Source organism: Trichomycterus rosablanca, chromosome 10, assembly GCF_030014385.1.
Source record: "Trichomycterus rosablanca isolate fTriRos1 chromosome 10, fTriRos1.hap1, whole genome shotgun sequence".
Classification (NCBI taxonomy): Eukaryota; Metazoa; Chordata; class Actinopteri; order Siluriformes; family Trichomycteridae; genus Trichomycterus; species Trichomycterus rosablanca.
In genome coordinates, this window is record NC_085997.1 from 7,216,267 (window position 1) to 7,238,881 (window position 22,615).

Genomic DNA, 22,615 nt, shown 5'->3' on the forward strand with positions numbered 1-22,615 from the left:
TGGGTGAGTAAAATTTTTTTTTTTTATTATGTTTCCTATTATATCATAGTTGCATGTAGTCAGAGTGATGCTAGAGATAACAGCAACGATACAAAGGTACACCAAGTTAAGGTTTGTGTGCACAGTTACATAAAAAAAAAAGTTAAGAAAGGTTGTGGGTCAAAAAGGGCATGTGCCACACTTGGGATAGTGATTGAGTATACGTTGCATTGGGTGGGTAAACATGGAGCCGGCGTTGAAAAGCATGAGTTGGCAGCGGTGGGATTCGAACCCATGCCCCCGAAGAGACTGGAGCCTTAATCCAGCGCCTTAGACCGCTCGGCCACACTACCACTGGGTAAGGGGCAGATCGAAACGAGCAACTACGTATGCAATTTCTACCTGCATTTTCCAATAGAAGTCAAAGAGGTTGCAAGTGCAGTCACCACACTTGTGATGGAGCACAAGCTACACCAAACTGGTAAACATCATGAGTTGAGAACCTGGATAGCTCAGTCGGTAGAGCATCAGACTTTTAATCTGAGGGTCCAGGATTCAAGTCCCTGTTCGGGTGAGTTGTTTCTTACTGTATTAGGTAAGTGGTAATGTCCCGTACTACATGCTTTGTTTAGAATGATGAAGAATTTGTACTTTGTGAGATATTTCTAAGTAAAATAGCATGTACTTGATAAGCTTGAAATAATTGCACACTGCATGTGTAACATGTTCTCCACACCAACTAGTTGTTTTAAACAGACTGTAGTAAATATAGGACCGTTTAAATCTATATTTATGTGCAGCCTAATAATGCACTGAGTTTTAGATATTAATACCTACATATTTTATGTTGAATGACATGCATCATAATTTTAGTTATTGCTTCACAGAGCTGCTTTGTTATTGCACTGCACTAAACAGTTGGTATATCCTGCACTATTTTGGCCCCTACATAATGCAGCATCAACCCTTAAGACAGTCTGTCAGTGGTACAAAGTTACGATTTGGTTCAGTTCGTCCTAAAGGCTGCGATAAACGTGAGTACGTGAGCTTAAACACGTTGAACCCCCACTTTATAATGCAGCATCAATGATCTGTTAGTACATTACAATTTACAAAGGGTAAAGGCGAGTTCTTTATATGGGGAATTAGCTTAATTGGTAGAGTGCTTGCTTCGCGTGCGAGAGGTAGCGGGATCGATGCCCGCATTCTCCAATGCAGAAACATTATGATCATTTAAAGGCAACACGTAATGTAAGACTCGTTTCGTCATTGCTCACTGAAACGCTGCGTCAAAAATGAGGTCAGTTTTCGCTCTATTTTCATTCATCGTTTAGTTTAAAGATCTTTATTAATTTTTTTAATTGACAAACATGCAATAACTTTGAAACAATCTTGAAACAAATCTTTTCACATTATTATGTATGGTAGAGGGTTAAAGATGTTAATTTGAGCTGTAGCTGCACGCATTCAGTTTAAAACACTGATGCTCGCCTACAAAGCCAAAAATGGACCAGCCCCAAGCTACCATCGGGGTCTAATCAAACCCCGCTCTGTACCACGCAACCTCCGAGCCACTAGTCTCGCTCGACTTGAGCCCCCACCCAGGACTAAAGGAAGACAAGCATCAAGGCTCTTCTCTGTTCTAGCACCCAAGTGGTGGAATGAACTTCCTCTGTCTGTCTGAACATCTGAGTCTCTTGCTGTCTTTAAAAAACGATTAAAAACCCACCTTTTTACTAAGCACTTAAGCTGACTTGTACTTATTTACTAACATTTTTTTTCCATTTCCAAAAAAACAAAAACAAAAAAAACACTTTGGTTCTAACAGGTTTCAGCAGATTTGTGTTCTTTGACTGTTGTTTACTAAAACTTGAGAAATGAAATGTTTACTATGGAAGCACTTCTGTAAGTCGCTCTGGATGAGAGCGTCTGCTAAATGCAGAAAATGTAAATGTAAAACGTTAGAAGTGGAATTCGAACCCAGGCCTCCAGGGGAAACTGCAAACTAAACACAGCACCTTAGACCACTCAACCATCCTGACCTGCTTGCAAAGGTCTAATACCAATCCCACAACACCCCCATGTGGACTAAGCTTTAGATGAACTGTTGTATCTTTTCATATTATTATGTATGGTAGAGGGTTAAAGATGTAAATTTGTATAAAGCATGAGCTGTCAGAAGTGAGATTCAAACCCACGCCTCAATGAGAGACTGTGACCTGAACGCAGCACCTTAGACCGCATCCTGACTAGCTTGGGTACCGTTGACACCACATCATATATCAATAGAAAGGGAGCCCCATATGAGCACTCCAACTGACCAAATAATGTTTTTGGGTGGACCATTGTTAGCACTGTAACGGCACTAGCATGTTAGGGTGTGTTTTCTCTGGTATGAATGTATTAGGTACAGCCTTCTTGTTGGGTTTTTAACTGACTGGATTATTTGTTAATAACTCAAACCCTGTTTGAGCTGGTTGTAGGCTATTCAATCGACCACTAGATGTAGTGTAGTGTGTATTCGTGTTTCCTTAATTTCGTTGTGTTCTCCCTTAATGTAATTGCGTTCCACCTTAAAGAATTTGTGTTGTCTCTTAATATATTCGTGTTTTTCCTTATTGTTGTTGTGTTGTCAGCTTTTGTTTGTTTTGTAAATGTTATTGTGTTTTAACTCAGCGGGCCACCGTAATATAGATGGCATAATATGAATACAGTTAGAAAGTAAAACGATGTCGCATGCTGACCTGTGTGGAATACAACTAATGTATGTAGTACTAAGAAGTGTTTCTTAAGGGTTTTTTTTGGTGTTCTTGCTGGAACTGTTCTACAGGACAACGTATGTTAAAGTTTGTAATTCAAGTCACGTCCTTGTGAGGGTTAAAGCAACTTGCAGAGCCCGGGTAGCTCAGTCGGTAGAGCGTCAGACTTTTAATCTGAGGGTCCAGGGTTCAAGTCCCTGTTTGGGCAAGTTGTTTATTACTGCATTAGGTAAGCGGTAATGTCCCGTACAACATGGTTTAATTAGAAAGTTGAAGAATTTGTACTTTGTGAGATGTTATTAAGTGAAATACCATGTACTTGATAAGCTTGAAATAATAGCGCTCTGTGTGTGTAACATGTTCTCCACACCAACTAGTTGTTTCAAACAGACTGTAGTAAATAGAGGACAGTTTAAATCTATATTTATGTGTAGCCTAATAATAGGCTTAGATAGTTTTAGATATTAATACCCACATATTTTTTGTTGCCTTAAAGACTCACTTAAATCCTGATCATAATTTTTGATGCTGCGTTTCATTAAGCGATGCCGCAACGAGTTTCATATTACATGATACCCTTAAATAATCATAATGTATCTGCACTGGAGAATGCGGGCATCGATCCCGCTACCTCTCACATGCTAAGCGAGCGCTCTACCATTTGAGCTAATTCCCCTTACGATGCTCCCTTGTTCCCATTTTGAAGGTTGTGATATTACTTTAAACTTACCTTTTCTTTTTCATGTAATTACTGATATTTTTTTGGATCTCTGCTGATATCTTGTGGGCCATATTGACTAATCAGTGAAAATTAATGTTTCCTTGTATAATAAAACCATTATGCTTATTTAGCTTTAATTAGCTTTAATTATTAAAGAGATAACAAGATAGTGATGGTGAAACTAAAAACCTGTTATTACCATCACTAAGTGTCTTTACCATCACAAGAAGTTATGTGTTGGTAATGACATGTTGAGGTAATGACAGTTTTTACTTAGGGAAAAAAGTAAACAGCTAGTATACAATGTACTTTACATACATTTAAATAATGTGAACATTTCAATTGTAAAATACTTCTGTAACAATGTAAATAGACGCTGAATAAACATACTTTATGATCAGGATGAATACATGTTTAAATTTCTCACATTTTTAGAGATCAAAAACCAAAGTCCTGGCATCCATGTGGATGTTACTTTGACACGTACCACCTACCTCAGCATTGTTGCAGACCATGTACACCCTTTCATGCAAACTGTATTCTCTGATGGCTGTTGACTCTGAAGAAGTAACTTGGTATAAAGCTTGAGATGTCAGAAGTGGGATACGAACTCTCGCCGCCAGGGGAGACTGCGACCTGAACGCAGCGCCTTAGACCGCTCGGCCATCCTGACATGCTTACGAGGTCCTAATGCCAATTACCAACAACACTCCCACATGGCCAAAGGTTTGTACAAAGTGCTGAATCTTTTCACATTGTTATGTATGTTAGAGGGTTCAAGACATAAATTTGTATAAAGCACTAGCAGTCAGAAGTGGGATTCAAACCCACGCCTCATGGGACACTGTGACCTGAACTTAGCGTTTTAGACCTCATCCTGACTAGCTTGGGTACCATCGACACCACCATTTGTACGAACTGCTTAATCTTTTCACATTATTATGTATGGTAAATTTCCTGATTGTAACCCATTTGCTGCACTGTACACTTTGTCACTAGGTTGTAAATCATATATCAATAGAAAGGGAACCCCATATGAGCACTCCAACTGACCAAATAATGTTTTTGGGTGGACCATTGTTAGCACTGTAACGGCACTAGCATGTTAGGGTTTGTTTTCTCTGGTATGAGTGTATTAGGTACAGCCTTCTTGTTGGGTTTTTAACTGACTGGATTATTTATTAAGAACTCAAACCCTGTTTGTGCTTGTTGTAGGCTATTCAATCGTCCATTAGATGGAATAATATGAATACAGTTAATATTGCGTTAGAATCAAGCAATAGAACACGAGAGGGAGTGTGTTATCGCGAATAACATCACGGCTGTGATTCGGTCGCCTCTAGAATACAACTGATGTATGTAGCACTAAGAAGTGTTTCTTAAGGATTCTTTTTGTGTTCTTGGTAGAACTGTTGCTACTTGAAGAACCCTTTAGTAGAATTCAAGGTTCTTTGCTAACTCAATTTGATTTTTATGGATTTTTTTTTCTCTTGCCACATATAAATGCACATTACATTTTAATGACTGGAAAACAATCGTGCAAAATTCTCCTCCAGAGATGTTTTTCTTTGTGTGTAAACAGCAACAGCCTTCACCTTTAAAGCACCTTTAAAACCCCCTTTAGCCTTTTGTCAATTGTAATGTACTATCAGAGCGTTGATGCTGCATTATAAAGTGAGGGTGCAACGTGTTTAAGCTCACATACTCTTTTCTGTATTATACCTTGCTTTTAAACCATCACAGACTCTATTTATCACAGCCTTTAGGACGATCTAAACCCAATCAAAACTGTCTTTGTACCACTGATAGACTGACTTAAGGGTTGATGCTGCATTTTAAAGGGAATGTCGTGAGTTTCAGCTGTTCATCTTCTATGAAGCAGTTTCACCAGAAGAAAAACCATTAAAAAGTCACGTACCTCTACTTTAACAAAAAGTCATTTCAGATAAAACTCCGAGACATTTCAAAATTGGAGAATTATAAGTTATTGTGTGTTTGTGTAGCCCAATTAAAATTTGGGCATAACTAATATTTTGTTTATGTTAATTTATATCTAGTAAATAAGTTGTTCTTATTTGTTCTGTAAATAATGTTCTGGTTGTTTTATGCTGTTTAAAGTAAAGTGTATGTATAGCCCTCCCTTGATTTATTTTTAAGCCAATCAGCATGAACTGTCACAGGTCGGGAAAAGAGCGGGAGAAAGTGGGTGGAAAAGAAGAAAAAAGTGGAGAAAATAGCGTGATGTGAAACAAGTGTCATGTAAGCGGGTAAAACACCTGTTTAGGATTTATCTCTCTTGATGCATTAAGACAAACGGACAGTGAGTCTTATATTAACATCTTGCAGTCGATTAGTGACATTGTTTATGCTGTATCAGCCGTGAACTTCGTCTCTTGAGTTTTCGTGCATGGACATTGAAGGCAGTACGCTTCCTCAGCAGCTGTGATGATTACAGTGGATTAAAAGCATCGGATAAACTCTGATTGTTTCATCCAAGATCAAAAGGAAAAAGACTGGGGGATTTTTTCTGTTTCATCCATGTAAACAAAGAACGTGGACAGCTCCACCACAACCGACCAAATATACTTCGTGATCTGTGCTGATTGGGACTATTAGGTTGGATCAGGCCTGCAACGGTAATTTTGGGTACCCTTTTTTTAGTTAGTTATTTACCTAACTTAGGAGAGATTGATAATGTTTTGAATATTACTGATGGTAATTTGAGTGAATCTGTATTATAACATTTTTGTAAAATATATTGGGGTTTGAAATGCATATTAATGATTGTGTAAATGAGTAAATAGTTAATTTGTTTAAGTATTATTAACGTATACAAGTTTGGTATGTGAGTCAGGGATAATGTTAGTACAGCTACTGTAAATGGTGTTAGTAAATGGTGTTTTTTTTGTGCAAGGTTAGTACCACATATATACTGTATATAGGGTAATTGAAGTAGTTTTTTCAGTTTAAATAAGAGTATAGCTTAAATATAAAATAACCATAAGTACTGATAAGTAGTGGCCCTTTTAAATCCTTACATTACCACAAAGAAAGAGATTTCTTAAACAAATAAAAGAAGTCAGGGAGCGCTTTCCAAATACAGCCAGGGGTGCTAGGGGGCGCTATATTTGTCAATTTAAACAAGTCAAAAAAGGTCTTTAAACCAAACGATTTGAGTAAAAATAGAGCATAACTGTCGCTGTAGAACTTACAGACTGACCTAATGTTTGAAGCAGCATTTCAGTGAGCAACGACTTTCATATTATGTGTTGCCCTTAAGTGATCATAATGTTTTGGCATTGGAGAATGTGGGCATCGATCCCACTACCTCTCGCATGCTAAGCGAGCGCTCTACCATTTGAGCTAATTCCCCTTACACAGAACCTTCTTTTAGGATTTGTAAATTGTAATGTACTAACAGAGTGTTGATGCTGCATTATAAAGTGAGAGTGCAACGTGTTTAAGCTCACGTACTCTTTTCTATATTATGCGTTGTTTTTAAACCATCACAGACTCAGTTTATTTAAAACCTTGATCTTAGCCTTTAGGACGAACAATGTGAGGTCTTTTATGAAGTGCATTTTTTCTTTGATTTTGTTGGACCTGTAGGAGATTGTCCTGTTCTTGTTGCAGCTCTGCTGGAGGGTTATTTTCTTGGTGTTTGTGGTGGTGGTGGTGGTGGTGGGGTCTTTGTTCCCATTTTGGTTTATTTAGTAAATTATGTACTTTACATCCATTTCAATAATGTGAACATTTCCATTTTTGTCGTAAAATACTGCTGTAACAATGTAAATGGACGCTGAATAAACATACTTAAATGGATATTTAAGTATTTAAGTACATATTTAAATGGATGTAATGTACATCATATACTAAATAAACCAAAATGGGAACAAAGACCCCACCACCACAAACACCAAAAAAATAACCCTCCAGCAGAGCTGCAACAATAAACAGAGCAAGATCAGGATGAATACATGATTCAGTTTCTCAGAGATCAAAAGCCTGGGTCCTGGCATCCATGTGGAATTTACTTTGACACGTACCACCTACCTCAGCATTGTTGCAGACCATGTTCACCCTTTGATGAAAACTGTATTCCCTGATGGCTGTGTCCTCTAAAGAAGTAGATTTGTTTAAATCATGAGCTGTCAGAAGTGGGATTCGAACCCGTAAACTGCTTAATATTTTCACATTATCATGTATTGTAAATGTACTGACTGTAACCCATCTGCTGCACTGTACACTTTGTCACTAGGCTGTAAACCAAAATTCAATAGAAAGGGAGCCCCATATGAGATCTCCAACTGACCAAATAATGATTTTGGGTGGATCATTCTTAGCACTGTAACAGCACTAGCATGTTAGGGTGTGTTTTCTCTAGTCTGAGTGTATTAGGTACAGCCTTCTTGTTGGGTTTTTAACTGACTGGATTATTTTTTAAGATTAATTATTATTCATTAAGAACTCAAACCCTGTTTGTGCTCGTTGTAGGCTATTCAATTGTCCACTAGATGACATAATATGAATACAGTTAGAAAGTAAAACGATGTCTGTTTCGAGCAAAGTTTCATCGCATGCTGACCTGTGTGGAATACAACTGATGTATGTAGCACTAAGAAGTGTTTCTTAAGGGTTCTTTTAGGTGTTCTTGGTAGAACTGTTTCTACTGAAGAACTCTTTAGTATAATTTAAGGTTCTTTGCTAACTCAATTTGATTTTTATGGATTTTTTTATTTTGCCACATATAAATGCACATAACATTTTAATGAAAAACAATGCATAATATAGAAAAGAGTACGTGAGCTTTAACATGTTGCACTCTCACTTTATAATGCAGCATTAACACTCTGTTAGTACATTACAATTTACAAAGGGTAAAGGAAAGTTTTGTGTAAGGGGAATTAGCTCAAATGGTAGAGCGCTCGCTTAGCATGCGAGAGGTAGTGGGATCGATGCCCACATTCTCCAGTGCACAAACATTATGATCATTTTGCAATCTGAAAAGATGAAATTACGGTAAAATTCTTTGCAGCATTAACCATAAGGCTAGTCTGTCCGTGTTACAATGTCAGTAACGCCCTATTTACGCTCAAACAGTTTTGTTTACATACCTTTTTTGTTTTGTTTTGACAGAAACGCATAAACTTATAATTTTTTATAATGTTTTATTATTTGATACTGTTACAATTGATACATTATAAAGTATTGTACATATTTAAGTTCGGTGGCATAATTGGCTTGCTTTTAAAAACGACTACAGTGCGCCATCTACAGGCCATTCTTGGTACGTCTTTTTAAACCGTAGCCAATGTAAAACTGGTGCCCACACTTCTGTGGCTTGGGATCTACTATTTCAGTCAACAGGTCATCGGGATCTACTTTTTAAAAAGGTTGGCCTGATCATTTTTTAAGAATGCTTTAAAGCTTTTTTAAATGCGCTTCATTTGCCTGTATTGATATTCAGCATTACAGGGCAAGCGTGGGTCCAGTGTCACGAACACTGGGCTCGAGACAAAAATACACCCTGGACAGGGCGCGTCAAACCATCGCAAAGCATCACACACTAATTTATCCACTCACTCACACATACAGGTGCAATTTAGAGCAGCAATTACACCTACTGGCACATTTTCAAACCCGGAGGAAAGCCACGCATACAGTGTATCACAAAAGTGAGTATACACCCCTCACATTTCTGCAAATATTTCATTATATCTTTTCATGGGACAACACTATAGACATGAAACTTGGATATAACTTAGAGTAGTCAGTGTACAACTTGTATAGCAGTGTAGATTTACTGTCTTCTGAAAATAACTCAACACAGCCATTAATGTCTAAATAGCTGGCAACATAAGTGAGTACACCCCACAGTGAACATGTCCAAATTGTGCCCAAATGTGTCGTTGTCCCTCCCTGGTGTCATGTGTCAAGGTCCCAGGTGTAAATGGGGAGCAGGGCTGTTAAATTTGGTGTTTTGGGTACAATTCTCTCATACTGGCCACTGGATATTCAACATGGCACCTCATGGCAAAGAACTCTCTGAGGATGTGAGAAATAGAATTGTTGCTCTCCACAAAGATGGCCTGGGCTATAAGAAGATTGCTAACACCCTGAAACTGAGCTACAGCATGGTGGCCAAGGTCATACAGCGGTTTTCCAGGACAGGTTCCACTCGGAACAGGCTTCGCCAGGGTCGACCAAAGAAGTTGAGTCCACGTGTTCGGCGTCATATCCAGAGGTTGGCTTTAAAAAATAGACACATGAGTGCTGCCAGCATTGCTGCAGAGGTTGAAGACGTGGGAGGTCAGCCTGTCAGTGCTCAGACCATACGCCGCACACTGCATCAACTCGGTCTGCATGGTCGTCATCCCAGAAGGAAGCTGACGCACAAGAAAGCCCGCAAACAGTTTGCTGAAGACAAGCAGTCCAAGAACATGGATTACTGGAATGCCCTGTGGTCTGACGAGACCAAGATAAACTTGTTTGGCTCAGATGGTGTCCAGCATGTGTGGCGGCGCCCTGGTGAGAAGTACCAAGACAACTGTATCTTGCCTACAGTCAAGCATGGTGGTGGTAGCATCATGGTCTTGGGCTGCATGAGTGTTGCTGGCACTGGGGAGCTGCAGTTCATTGAGGGAAACATGAATTCCAACATGTACTGTGACATTCTGAAACAGAGCATGATCCCCGCCATTCGAAAACTGGGCCTCATGGCAGTTTTCCAACAGGATAACGACCCCAAACACAACCTCCAAGATGACAACTGCCTTGCTGAGGAAGCTGAAGGTAAAGGTGATAGACTAAACCCAATTGAGCACCTGTGGCGCATCCTCAAGTGAAAGGTGGAGGAGTTCAAGGTGTCTAACATCCACCAGCTCCGTGATGTCATCATGGAGGAGTGGAGGAGGATTCCAGTAGCAACCTGTGCAGCTCTGGTGAATTCCATGCCCAGGAGGGTTAAGGCAGTGCTGGATAATAATGGTGGTCACACAAAATATTGACACTTTGGGCACAATTTGGACATGTTCACTGTGGGGTGTACTCACTTATGTTGCCAGCCATTTAGACATTAATGGCTGTGTGTTGAGTTATTTTCAGAAGACAGTAAATCTACACTGCTATACAAGCTGTACACTGACTACTCTAAGTTATATCCAAGTTTCATGTCTATAGTGTTGTCCCATGAAAAGATATAATGAAATATTTGCAGAAATGTGAGGGGTGTACTCACTTTTGTGATACACTGTACACCGATCAGCCATAACATTAAAACCACCTCCTTGTTTCTACACTCACTGTCCATTTTATCAGCTCCACCATATAGAAGCACTTTGTAGTTCTACAATTACTGACTGTAATCCATCTGTTTCTCAACATGCTTTTTTATCCCCCTTTTATGCTGTTCTTCAATGGTCAGGACTCTCCTGTGTTGTGCTGGTATGAGTGGATAAGACATAGCAGCGCTGCAGGTTTTTAAACACCTCACTGTCACTGCTGGACTGAGAATAGTCCACCAACCAAAAACATCCAGCCAACAGCGCCCTGTGGGAAGTGTCCTATGACCACTGATGAAGGTCTAAAAGATGACCAACTCAAACAGCAGCAATAGATGAGCGATCGTTTCTGACTGTCTCTACAAGGTGGACCAACTAGGTAAGAGTGTCTAATAGAGTGGACAGTGAGTGGACACGGTATTTAAAAACTCCAGCAGCGCTGCTGTGTCTGATCCACTCATACCAGCACAACACACACTAACACACCAACACCATGTCAGTGTCACTGCAGTGCTGAGAATGATCCACCACCTAGATAACACCTGCTCTGTGGGGGTCATGTCAATAATTGTAGAACTACAAAGTGCTTCTATATGGTAAGTGGAGCTGATAAAATAGACAGTGAGTGTAGAAACAAGGAGGTGGTTTTAATGTTATGGTTGATTAGTGTAAACTCACACACTGCTGTATGTGCTTGCATGACTGTAGGACGCGTTTTTCAGCGCATTACCGTAATATCCATAAAATGTGTCCTTGAGATTTCAGTGCAGAAAAGTTTGTGTAGAGACTGCAGCAGCGGATACTGTGTTTGTTTTGATTTTGAGGTCATACTTTATTAACAAGATAAGTTTATTTTTTAAAGAAAACTTTGTGTATATTAGCTTCTGGATATTTTCGGATGCTACGGACAAAACTGTGTTGTACTGCTATGATGATACGACTATGTTCCAAACCCTTTTAGACTCTTCCACCACCGTTAGCGCTTCTCTCAGTTAGTTTAGCTCATTAAATATATTATCCACAGTATCGCTTACTTTTACAAACCCAATTCCAAAAATGTTTAGATAGAAGGGAAAATGTCAATGTAATATACAGCAGTTTGTAAAAGATGTTATTTATATTCTAGCATACAAACATACATCGCTCCAAAATATGAATGAACGCTTCAGCCAGGGTTGCCAGATTGCGCATTTAAAAGCCCGCCAAAATGCATGGAAAACCGCCCAAACATACTCACGAAAAACAGCCGATAATCAGCGCTTAAACAATATTAAACCAGTTAAACATGACCTACTACTGCTGATATCTCACAAATCAGTGATTATAAATTATTAATGGCATACCTTTTCACATTATTATGTATGGTAGAGGGTTAAATATGTAAATTTGTTTAAAGCATGAGCTGTCAGAAGTGGGATTCGAACCCACGCCTTCAGGGAAGACTGCAACCTGAACGCAGCACCTTAGACCGCTCGGCCATCCTGACCAGCTGGGGTACCATTGATACCACCCTCGCCCCACATGGTCTAAGATTTGCACAAACTGCTTAATCTTTTCACATTATTATGTATGGTAGAGGGTTAAAGACATAAATTTGTGTAAAGCATGAGTTGTCACAGTGCCTTAGACTGCTAAAACCATTCTGTCTAGCTTGGACACTGTTGACGCCACTCCCACCCCACACAGACTAATATTTGTACAAACTGCTTAATCTTTTCACAAATTATTATGTTTGGTAAATTTACTGACTGTAACCCATTTGCTGCACTGTACACTTTGTCACTAGGCTGTAAACCATGTATCAATAGAAAGGGAGCCCCATATGAGCACTCCAACTGACCAAATAATGTTTACACACGCGAGACAGATCTAGCATGTTAGGGTGTGTTTTCTCTGGTATGAGTGTATTAGGTACAGCCTTCTTGTTGGGTTTTTAACTGACTCGATTATTTATTAAGATTATTTATTATTTATTAAGAACTCAAACCCTGTTTGTGCTCATTGTAGGCTATTAAATCGTTCACTAGATAGCATAATATGAACACAGTTAGAAAGTAAAACGATGTCCGTTACTAATAAATAAATAAATGTCTGTTATTAATAAAGCTACTTTGAATCTTGAATCTACTATCAAAGTTTCATCGCATGCTGACCTCTGTGGTATACAACTGATGTATGTAGTACTAAGAAGTGTTTCTTAAGGGTTTTTTGGTGACTTTTATTTTTGGCCAGGCAGTGTATGTTGAAGTTTGTAATTGAAGTCACATCCTTGTGGACATGTCCTTGTGAGGATTGAGGTTTCTTGCAGAGCCTGGATAGCTCAGTCGCTAGAGCGTCAGACTTTTAATCTGAGGTCCAGTGTTCAAGTCCCTGTTCGGGAGAGTTGTTTCTTACTGCATTAGGTAAGCGGTAATGTCCTGTACTACATGGTTTGTTTAGAATGATGAAGAATTTGTACTTTGTGAGTTTTTTGTAAGTAAACTAGCATGTACTTGATAAGCTTGAAATAATAGCACACTGTATGTGTTAACATGTTCTCCACACCAACTAGTTGTACGCCCAGCTGTTTCAAACAGACTGTAGTAAATAGAGGACAGTTTAAATCTCTAATTACATTTACATTTTACATTTTCTGCATTTAGCAGACGCTCTCATCCAGAGCGACTTACAGAAGTGCTTCCATAGTAAACATTTCATTTCTCAAGTTTTAGTAAACAACAGTCAAAGATAGGGGTGGGTTTATAAAATCGATTTTTCGATTTTAATCGATCTTTATTTGAACGATCCGATATCGATTCATATAAATGCGAGATAGATTTTTTTAAATACGCCCCTTTTTACGGTGCACACGGAAATCTATTACTATTGTTACCCCCTTTAATTTCGCGTGACCAGCCACTGTTTTTTCATGCAACGAGATCTGACCTGCACATCAGTTTAGCATGGCAGAAGCTCAAGTTATGACCACTACACAACTTTTTGCACTGATTTTCGCTCGGCTCTGGATTCGGGAGGAACTCGGTGTTCGCTCTGCGATCAAAACTCGGCTCTCAATCAATGTGAGAAACAGCGAGGGGAAACACAGGGGAGAGGTTGGAAACAGGTGGTGGAGCGCAATATAGTTTCTATCAGAATACATCAGCACACGCGAGATCGTTCTCTACAAAACAAAATATTTATTAACCTCCAACTCACTACAGAACGATCCATGCTGCTCGTGTTGCCAAATCCACTCAGATTCATTTATTTCATCAGCGCACAAACTTTGATTGCTCGCTACTTGTTGATGTGCATGTTTGGACGTGGTATCATTAAACCTTTCATCACTGTAGCGGCAGATAGTGTTAAATGACTATCCAGAGCCAAGACCAGGCAGCAGACTAACAGGCCTAACCGACTGTCTGCGAGTCGCCATCGGACGTCACCTGGAATCCTTAGGTCACAAACCATTGAGACTGTGTCTGTTTACCGTGGCAGGTGTAAGCCAAAACAAAATCAAAAAGTATGTCATAATAACTTAATTAAAATTAATCTAAATGAGCATCATGAAAACCCTAGTAAAGTTAAACTAAAGTTAGGACTTCTAAACATCAGGTCACTTGCATGCAAAACAGTAATTGTAAATGAAATAATTACAGATAATTGTCTTAGTGCCCTGTGTTTAACCGAGACCTGGGCTAGACCTGATGAGTATCTAGGTTTAAATGAAGCATCTCCTCCGGGTTACAGTTATGAACATAAGCCACGTCTTAGCGGTCGTGGTGGAGGAATAGCCGCAATTTATGATAAAGACATAGGTCTTACTGTAAAATCAACTCCCATAACAAACTCGTTTGAAGTTCTTATCTCTGACATAACCAATAAATGTTCATCTGATAAAACTAGTATGTTTAAGCTGGTTACTGTTTATCGACCCCCTGGTCCTTACTCAGAATTTCTTAACGAATTTGCCGATTTTCTTTCTAAATTAGTTTTATCAACTAAGAAAGCTTTAATTGTTGGTGACTTTAATATTCATTATGAGGATAAGTGTAATCCACTCAAAATTGCGTTTGACTCTATTTTAGAATCCTTAGGCATCACCCAAAATGTAACAGGACCCACTCACTGCTGTAAACATACCTTAGATTTAATACTTACTTATGGTATAAACATAGACAACCTGGAAATTATACCACAGAATGACTTAATCTCTGATCACTCTCTACTAATTTATGAAGTGTCCCTGTCCAATAATATACAGCAACCAAATCGTTTTAAATGTAAGCGCACTATTACATCTGCAACTGCAGCAGCGTTCATAAACTGCCTACCAGAATTACCAAATATATCAGCATCAGAACCTAAAGAACTAGATCAGGCAACTCAAAACCTAGAGACCGTACTGCGCACAACCTTAGATAACGTAGCCCCACTCAAAACTAAACTGATTAGGGAGAAAAAACTTGCTCCTTGGTACAATGACCACACATGCGCACTTAAACAAGCAGCACGGAAATTAGAACGCAAGTGGCGTCACACTACACTAGAAGTGTATAAGATTGCTTGGAAAGATGCTCTAACTGAGTATAAACATGCACTTATAAAAGCTAAATCTTTATATTATTCATCCCTAATAGAGAAAAATAAAAACAATCCCAGATTCCTTTTTGAGACAGTGTCCAAATTAACTAAAAACGTTAATGAAACTGAATCTAATATACCGCCTGACTGTACCAGCGATGATTTTTTAAAATTCTTTAATGACAAGATAGAAAAAATACGACTTCAGAGTCAGATTGTGTCACTTGCCAATGTTAAGTATGGACTCACTCCGAGCAGCATTGGTGATAACAGTGGTGATAATAGTAACGAGTTAATCCAACTAAATTCCTTTAATCCAATCTCCCAAAATGAACTAACTGTGTTGATTAAATCATCGAAGTCATCATCGTGTATACTCGATCCTGTTCCAACTCGTTTACTTAAAGATTTACTCCCAGCTATTGTAGAGCCCCTGCTTACATTAATCAATGCATCCCTTAGCCTTGGATATGTACCTAAATTGTTTAAAAGTGCTGTTATTAAACCCCTGATTAAAAAACCTAATCTTGATCCACATGTACTAGCTAATTATAGGCCAATTTCAAACCTTCCTTTTGTCTCAAAGATATTAGAAAAAGTCGTTTCCAAACAGTTATGTTCTTATTTGAATGAAAATTGTATTCATGAAAAATTTCAATCAGGATTTAGACCCAATCATAGTACCGAAACCGCATTAATTAGAGTAGTTAACGAGTTGTTAATGTCTTCTGATAATGGATGTGTCTCTTTTCTTGTTCTATTAGATCTTAGTGCAGCGTTTGATACGGTCGATCATAACATTTTACTGGAGAGGCTAGAAAATACAGTAGGTGTTAAAGGACTCGCACTCTCTTGGTTTAAATCATATCTGACTGACCGCTCTCAATTCGTTTATGTAAATAATAAATGCTCGGAAACTACAAAAGTAAAGTATGGTGTTCCACAGGGGTCGGTACTGGGACCGCTATTATTTACACTCTATATGCTTCCACTAGGTGAAATTATTCATAAACATGGCATAAACTTTCACTGCTATGCAGATGACACACAGCTGTATATATCAGCCAAACCAAATGATACTGACACAATCAGTAAGATAGAAGATTGTGTAAACGACATAAAAAACTGGATGTCGTGTAATTTTCTTTTACTTAATTCAGATAAAACAGAGGTTTTACTTGTTGGCTCTAAAGCTGCAAGAGACAAATTGTCTAACCTGGTGCTAAACTTAAACACGTTCTCTGTTACTCCCAGCCCAGATGTAAAAAACTTAGGTGTCACAATAGATTCAGATCTCTCATTTGATACACACGTTAATAATATTACTAGAGTTGCTTTCTATCATTTGCGTAACATTTCTAAAATAAGAAATATACTATCTGTTAATGACGCCGAAAAACTGATCCATGCGTTTATAACTTCTCGGTTAGATTATTGTAATGCTCTTCTAACTGGATGCTCTGGTAGATCCTTAAACAAACTCCAGTTAGTTCAAAATGCAGCAGCTCGAGTGCTAACTAGAACTAAAAAATTTGACCATATTACTCCTGTTCTATCATCTCTACACTGGCTGCCAGTTAAATTTCGCATTGATTACAAAATACTTTTACTAACTTATAAAGCGCTACATGGTCTGGCTCCACAGTATCTGAGTGAACTTATTAATCACTACAGCCCAGCGCGTCCACTTCGTTCACAAGATGCAGGGTTACTTATAGTTCCTAAAATTAAAAAGATCACGGCTGGTGGAAGAGCGTTTTCCTACAAAGCTCCACAACTCTGGAATAATCTTCCTGCCTCTATTCGGGATTCGGACACAGTCTCAATGTTTAAGTCTAGACTGAAAACATATTTATTTTCTCAGGCTTTTGATTAGTATAGACAAAGGCGCAGAGCTTGGGGGTTCTTGGTCATAGAAACTTGTGGTGATCAGGGATGTTGGGTTGCTGTCGTTCTGCCTCTCTTGTCCGATCACTCAGGTTTGGTGACGGTGGGGAGATGGGCGCTGATGTCCTGTGAAAGCCTTCATGACCTTGTTACCTGCTCGCTCTCCCTTTTAGTTATGCTGTAATAATTAGGGCTGCCGGAGTCTAAAACTCTCTGTAAAACTGTTTGTCAACTAGCATTGTACATTATTAACTACATTCTCTGTTGTTTTACCCCGAGGGCATTCTGATGGAAACCTGTTTACCCGCCGAGGTTAAGGATTGAAGTCGAGACTGCCGGGACAACGATGCTTCTCCTGTCAGATGTGACTGGTCTGGAGTAATTGCAACGACAAGAAATCACTACAGACTTTATTGAAGACTAGAGTGGATAACAACTCTATTATTATTTAATTGTTTATTTATCTATTTATTACCAGTTATGACTTTTAGATCATTTAATTCTGTGTTTGTATGATTTGTGTAAATCGTGTATTTATTTAAAGTATCCTCCAGGCCACCCATGAAGGATGGGCCCTGCTGAGTCTGGTTCCTCTCAAGGTTTCTTCCTGTAATTTTCAGGGAGTTTTTCCTTGCCACAGTCGCCCTCGGCTTGCTCAACAGGGGTTTTTGTATCTGTTGGTCCTGGATTTTGTAAAGTTGCTTTGAGACAATGTCTATTGTAAAAAGCGCTATATAAATAAAGTTGACTTGACTTGACTTGACTTCTCACGTGTGTTTTCGTGACAAAACGTAGTTTTGGAGACCAGAGAAGCTCGCCTGTGATTCCCCCTGGTGATGGATGGTGTAGTGTAAAACTCCCCATCGCCGATCAGTCGTGTAGTGTGAACATTACAGTGACCACGTGTTAATCAGAGTGTCGTGTAGTGTAAACTTGGCATAAGCTGTACAACAGCCAGGTGTATGTTTACATTACATTTACAATGTTGTAGCATGTCAGACAAATGGAAGAAAACAGTAACATTCATTTTTTATTATTATTTCATTTGTCTGACATGCTACAACATTGTAAATGTAATGTAAACATACACCTGGCTGTTGAATGTTACTGTTTTCTGTTTTGGATTAATTATTTATGTAAACAAAATACACAAATATTTTTAATAATGAGTGTTCTTTGTACAATTATCACATTCGTTCTCTGAACATCTGTACATATGTAAACAAAACCTGTTAATGTAACTCAAATATGCCTAAATGTGTTGAATCGAAATTGGATCGAAAATCGAAGATCGAATCGAATCGGGACCTGGTGAATCGGAATCGAATCGATCCAGGAAATTGGTGGCGATACCCAGCCCTAGTCAAAGAACACAAATCTGCTGAAACCTGTTAGAACAAAAGTGGGTTTTTTTTTTTTGGAAATGGAAAAAAAATGTTAGTAAATATGTACAAGTCAGCTTAAGTGCTTAGTAAAAAGGTGGGTTTTTAATCGTTTTTTAAAGACAGCAAGAAACTCAGATGTTCGGACGGACAGAGGAAGTCCATTCCACCACTTGGGTGCTAGAACAGAGAAGAGCCTTGATGCTTGTCTTCCTTTAGTCCTGGGTGGAGGATCAAGTCGGGCGAGACTAGTGATTCGGAGGTTGCGTGGTACAGAGCGGGGGTTTGATTAGACCGCGAAGGTAGCTTGGGGCTGGTCCATTTTTGGCTTTGTAGGCGAGCATCAGTTTTTAAACTGAATGCGTTCAGCTACAGGAAGCCAGTGAAGAGAACGCAGCAGTGGGGTGATGTGGCAGTGTTTGGGCTGGTTAAAAACCAGACGGGCAGCTGCATTTTGAATGAGCTGCAAGGGTTTAATAGTGGACATGGGAGCTCCTGCCAGGAGGGAGTTGCAGTAGTCCAACCGTGAGATTACAAGTGATTGGACCAGAATCTGGGTAGCTTTCCTGGAGAGAAATGGCCGAATCTTCCTGATGTTGTACAGGAGGAACCGGCACGATCTTGTCATGTTGGCTATATAAGGAGAGAAGGTCAGCTGGTTATCCAGGACAGCACCAAGACTTCTTACCTTATCAGATGGTCTGATCTGGGAGTCATCCAGAGAAATGACTAGGTCCTGGGTTGGAGACTGATCTCCAGGAATAAGCAACACCTCTGTCTTGCTGGGATAAAGTTTTAGATGATGAGCTGACATCCATTGTGAGATATCTCGCAGACATGCTGAGATGCGAGCTGAGACTTGTGTGTCTGAAAAAGGAAATGACAGAACGAGCTGAGTGTCATCTGCATAGGAGTGGTAGGAGAAGCCATGGGAGGCTATGACCTTACCCAGAGATTTGTACTAACTCCTTAATCTGTAACCCATTTGCTGCACTGTACACTTTGTCACTAGGCTGTAAATCATATATCAATAGAAAGGGAGCCCCATATGAGCACTCCAACTGACCAATTAATGTTTTTGGATGGACCATTGTTAGCACTGTAACGGCACTAGCATGTTAGGGTGTGTTTTCTCTGGTATGAGTGTATTAGGTACAGCCTTCTTGTTGGCTTTTTAACTGACTGGATTATTTGTTACGAACTCAAACCCGGTTTGTGCTTGTTGTAGGCTATTCAATCGTCCACAAGATTGAATAATATGAATACAGTTAATATTGTATTATATAATACAGTAGAATGACTATAAAGCTGAGTCTGAGCTTAAACACTTGCACCCTGACTTTATAATGCAGCATCAATGCTCTGTTAGTACATTAGTAAAGGTGGAGTCTTCGTAAGGGGAATTAACTCAAATTGTAGAGCGCTCGCTTAGCATGCGAGAGGTCGTGGGATCGATGCCCGCATTCTCCAGTGCAGAAACATTATGATCATTTGGCAGCAACTCGGAATCTGAAATGATAAAATTAAGGCGAAATTCGTTGCAGCATCAATCTTTAGGCCAGTCTGTTACCATGTCATTAACGCCCTATTTACTCTTAAACAGTTTTATTTACATACCTTTTTTGTTTTGTTTTGACAGAAACACATGAACTTATAATGCTACAATATTAAAATGCATCAGAGTTTTATTTCTTAGTTTGATCACTGCTATTGATATAACTGAAATTATATTATTATCTTTTTTATTTAGTTTTTGAAGTTTTTTTGAAAAAAAGACTCACAGTGATCATTACCAGGATAAAACAGGCAGTGAATGAATGAATGTATTCCATAATAAGAAACAATAAGAACATCCATCATACCACCAGGTGGTGGAAGTGTGATTGTGTGGGGATGCTTTGACATTTGGGTGACTTCATGGGAGTCTTAATCGATTGAACCAGGAATAATGAACCACTGCCCTGATTCTCAGTGCTGAGAATCATCCACTATCTAAATAATACCTGCTCTGTGGTGGTCCTGTGGGGGTCCTGACCATTGAAGAACAGAGTGAGCAGTCTAGAGTCAGTAATTGTAGAACTACAAAGTGCTTCTATATGGTAAGTGGAGCTGATAAAATGGACAGTGAGTGTAGAAACAAGGAGGTGGTTTTAATGTTATGGTTGATTAGTGTAAACTCACACACTGTTGTATGTGCTTGCATGACTGTATGACGCGTTTTCCGTGCATTACCGTAATATCCATAAAATGTGTCCTTGCGATTTCAGTGCAGAAAAGTTTGTGTAGAGACTGCAGCAGCGGATACTGTGTTTGTTTAGAAAATGTGGTCATACTTTTTTCAACAAGGTAAGTGTATTAAAATAAATGTTTTTTGTATATTAGCTTCTGGATATTTTCGGATGCTACGGACAAAACTGTGTTGTACTGCTATGATGATACGACTATGTTCCAAACCCTTTTAGACTCTTCCACCACCGTTAGCGCTTCTCTCAGTTAGTTCAGCTCATTAAATATATTATCCACAATATCGCTTACTTTTACAAACCCAATTTCAAGGTTTAGACAGAAGAGAAAATGTCAATGTAAATAGACAGCAGTTTGTAAAAGATGTTATTTATATTCTACAACCCCTGGCAAAAATTATGGAATCACCACTCTTGGAAGATGTTCTTTCAATTGTTTAATTTTGTAGAAAAAAAATAAATCACAGACATGCCACAAAACTATCATTTCTCAAACTGTCAACCCTCTGGCATTAAGAAACAATAAAAAAAGAAACAAGTATAATAGTTGTGGTCAGTCACAATTGCTTTTTTTTAGATCAAGTAGAGGAAAAAAATATGGAATCACTCAAATCTGAGGAAAAAATTATGGAATCATTAGAAAACACTGCACCATTATTACTTTGTTGCACCACCTCTGGCTTTTATAATGGTTTAAACTCTCTGAGGCATGGAGTTAACTAATGACAAACAGTATTCTTCATCAATCTGCCTTCAACTGTCTCTTGCTGTTGCCAGATCAGCTTTGCAGGTTGGAACCTTGTCATTGACCATTTTCTTCAATTTCCACCAGAGATTTTCAAATGGATTGAGATCCGGACTATTTGCAGGCCATGCCATTGACATTATATGTTTTCTTGAAGGAAAGTTTTCACGTCCTTTGCCCTATGGCAAGATGCATTATCATCTTGAAAAATGAAGTCATCATCACCAAACATCCTTTTAACTGATGGAATAAGAAAAGTGTCCAAAATTTCAATGTGGACTTTGGCATTTATTGAAGACCATCTCCCCTGTGCCTTTACCCAACATGCAGGCCCATATCATCAACAACTGTGGAAATTAACATGTTTTCTTTAGGCAGTTATCTTCATAAATTTCATTGGACAGACACCAAACAAAAGTTCCAGCATCATCACCTTGCCCAATGCAGATTCGCGATTCATCACTGAAGATCACTTTTATCCAGTCACCCACAGTCCACGATTGCTTTTCTTTAGCCTACTTTAACCTTGTTCTTTTCTTTTTAGGTGTTAATGGTGGCTTTTGTTTGGCTTTTCTGTATGTAAATCCCATTTATTTTAGGTGATTTCTTACAGTTCAGTCACAGACATTGACTCCACTTTCCGGCCACTTGTTTCTCATTTGTTTTGTTGTGCATTTTCTGTTTTCAAGAAGTTTTCTATCTTGATGCTTTGATGTCTTACTTGGTCTACCAGTATGCTTCCCTTTTACAACCTTCCCATTTTGTTTGTACTTGGTCCAGATTTTAAACACAGCTTACTGGGAACAACCAACATCTTTTGCGACATTCCACAATGATTTATCTTCTTGAAGGAGTTTTATAATCCTCTCATTTGTTTCAACTGACATATCTTGTGTTGGAACCATGATTCATGACAATCTGCTTTGTGCAACAGCTCTCCGAGGTGTAAGCACTCTTTTTAAACTGAAGAATAATTAGCAAATCTAATCTGCTGCAGATGTTTTGTTTTTAAACTGCAAATTACAGAGTGATTCCATAATTTTTTCCTCAGATTTG

General features: G+C 38.8%; 4 non-coding genes across 4 annotated transcripts; 2 read left to right on the forward strand and 2 right to left on the reverse strand.

Moving 5' to 3' along the window:
• Window positions 1–250: 250 nt before the first annotated feature.
• On the reverse strand, window positions 251–332 carry trnal-aag (transfer RNA leucine (anticodon AAG)). The gene has a single exon. It is a non-coding gene; the product is annotated as a tRNA-Leu (tRNA).
• Window positions 333–2,873: 2,541 nt separating this feature from the next.
• On the forward strand, window positions 2,874–2,946 carry trnak-uuu (transfer RNA lysine (anticodon UUU)). Its single transcript has one exon. It is a non-coding gene; the product is annotated as a tRNA-Lys (tRNA).
• Window positions 2,947–6,759: 3,813 nt separating this feature from the next.
• Window positions 6,760–6,832, reverse strand: trnaa-agc (transfer RNA alanine (anticodon AGC)). The gene has a single exon. It is a non-coding gene; the product is annotated as a tRNA-Ala (tRNA).
• Window positions 6,833–8,357: 1,525 nt separating this feature from the next.
• trnaa-agc (transfer RNA alanine (anticodon AGC)) lies at window positions 8,358–8,430 on the forward strand. Its single transcript has one exon. It is a non-coding gene; the product is annotated as a tRNA-Ala (tRNA).
• Window positions 8,431–22,615: the final 14,185 nt, after the last annotated feature.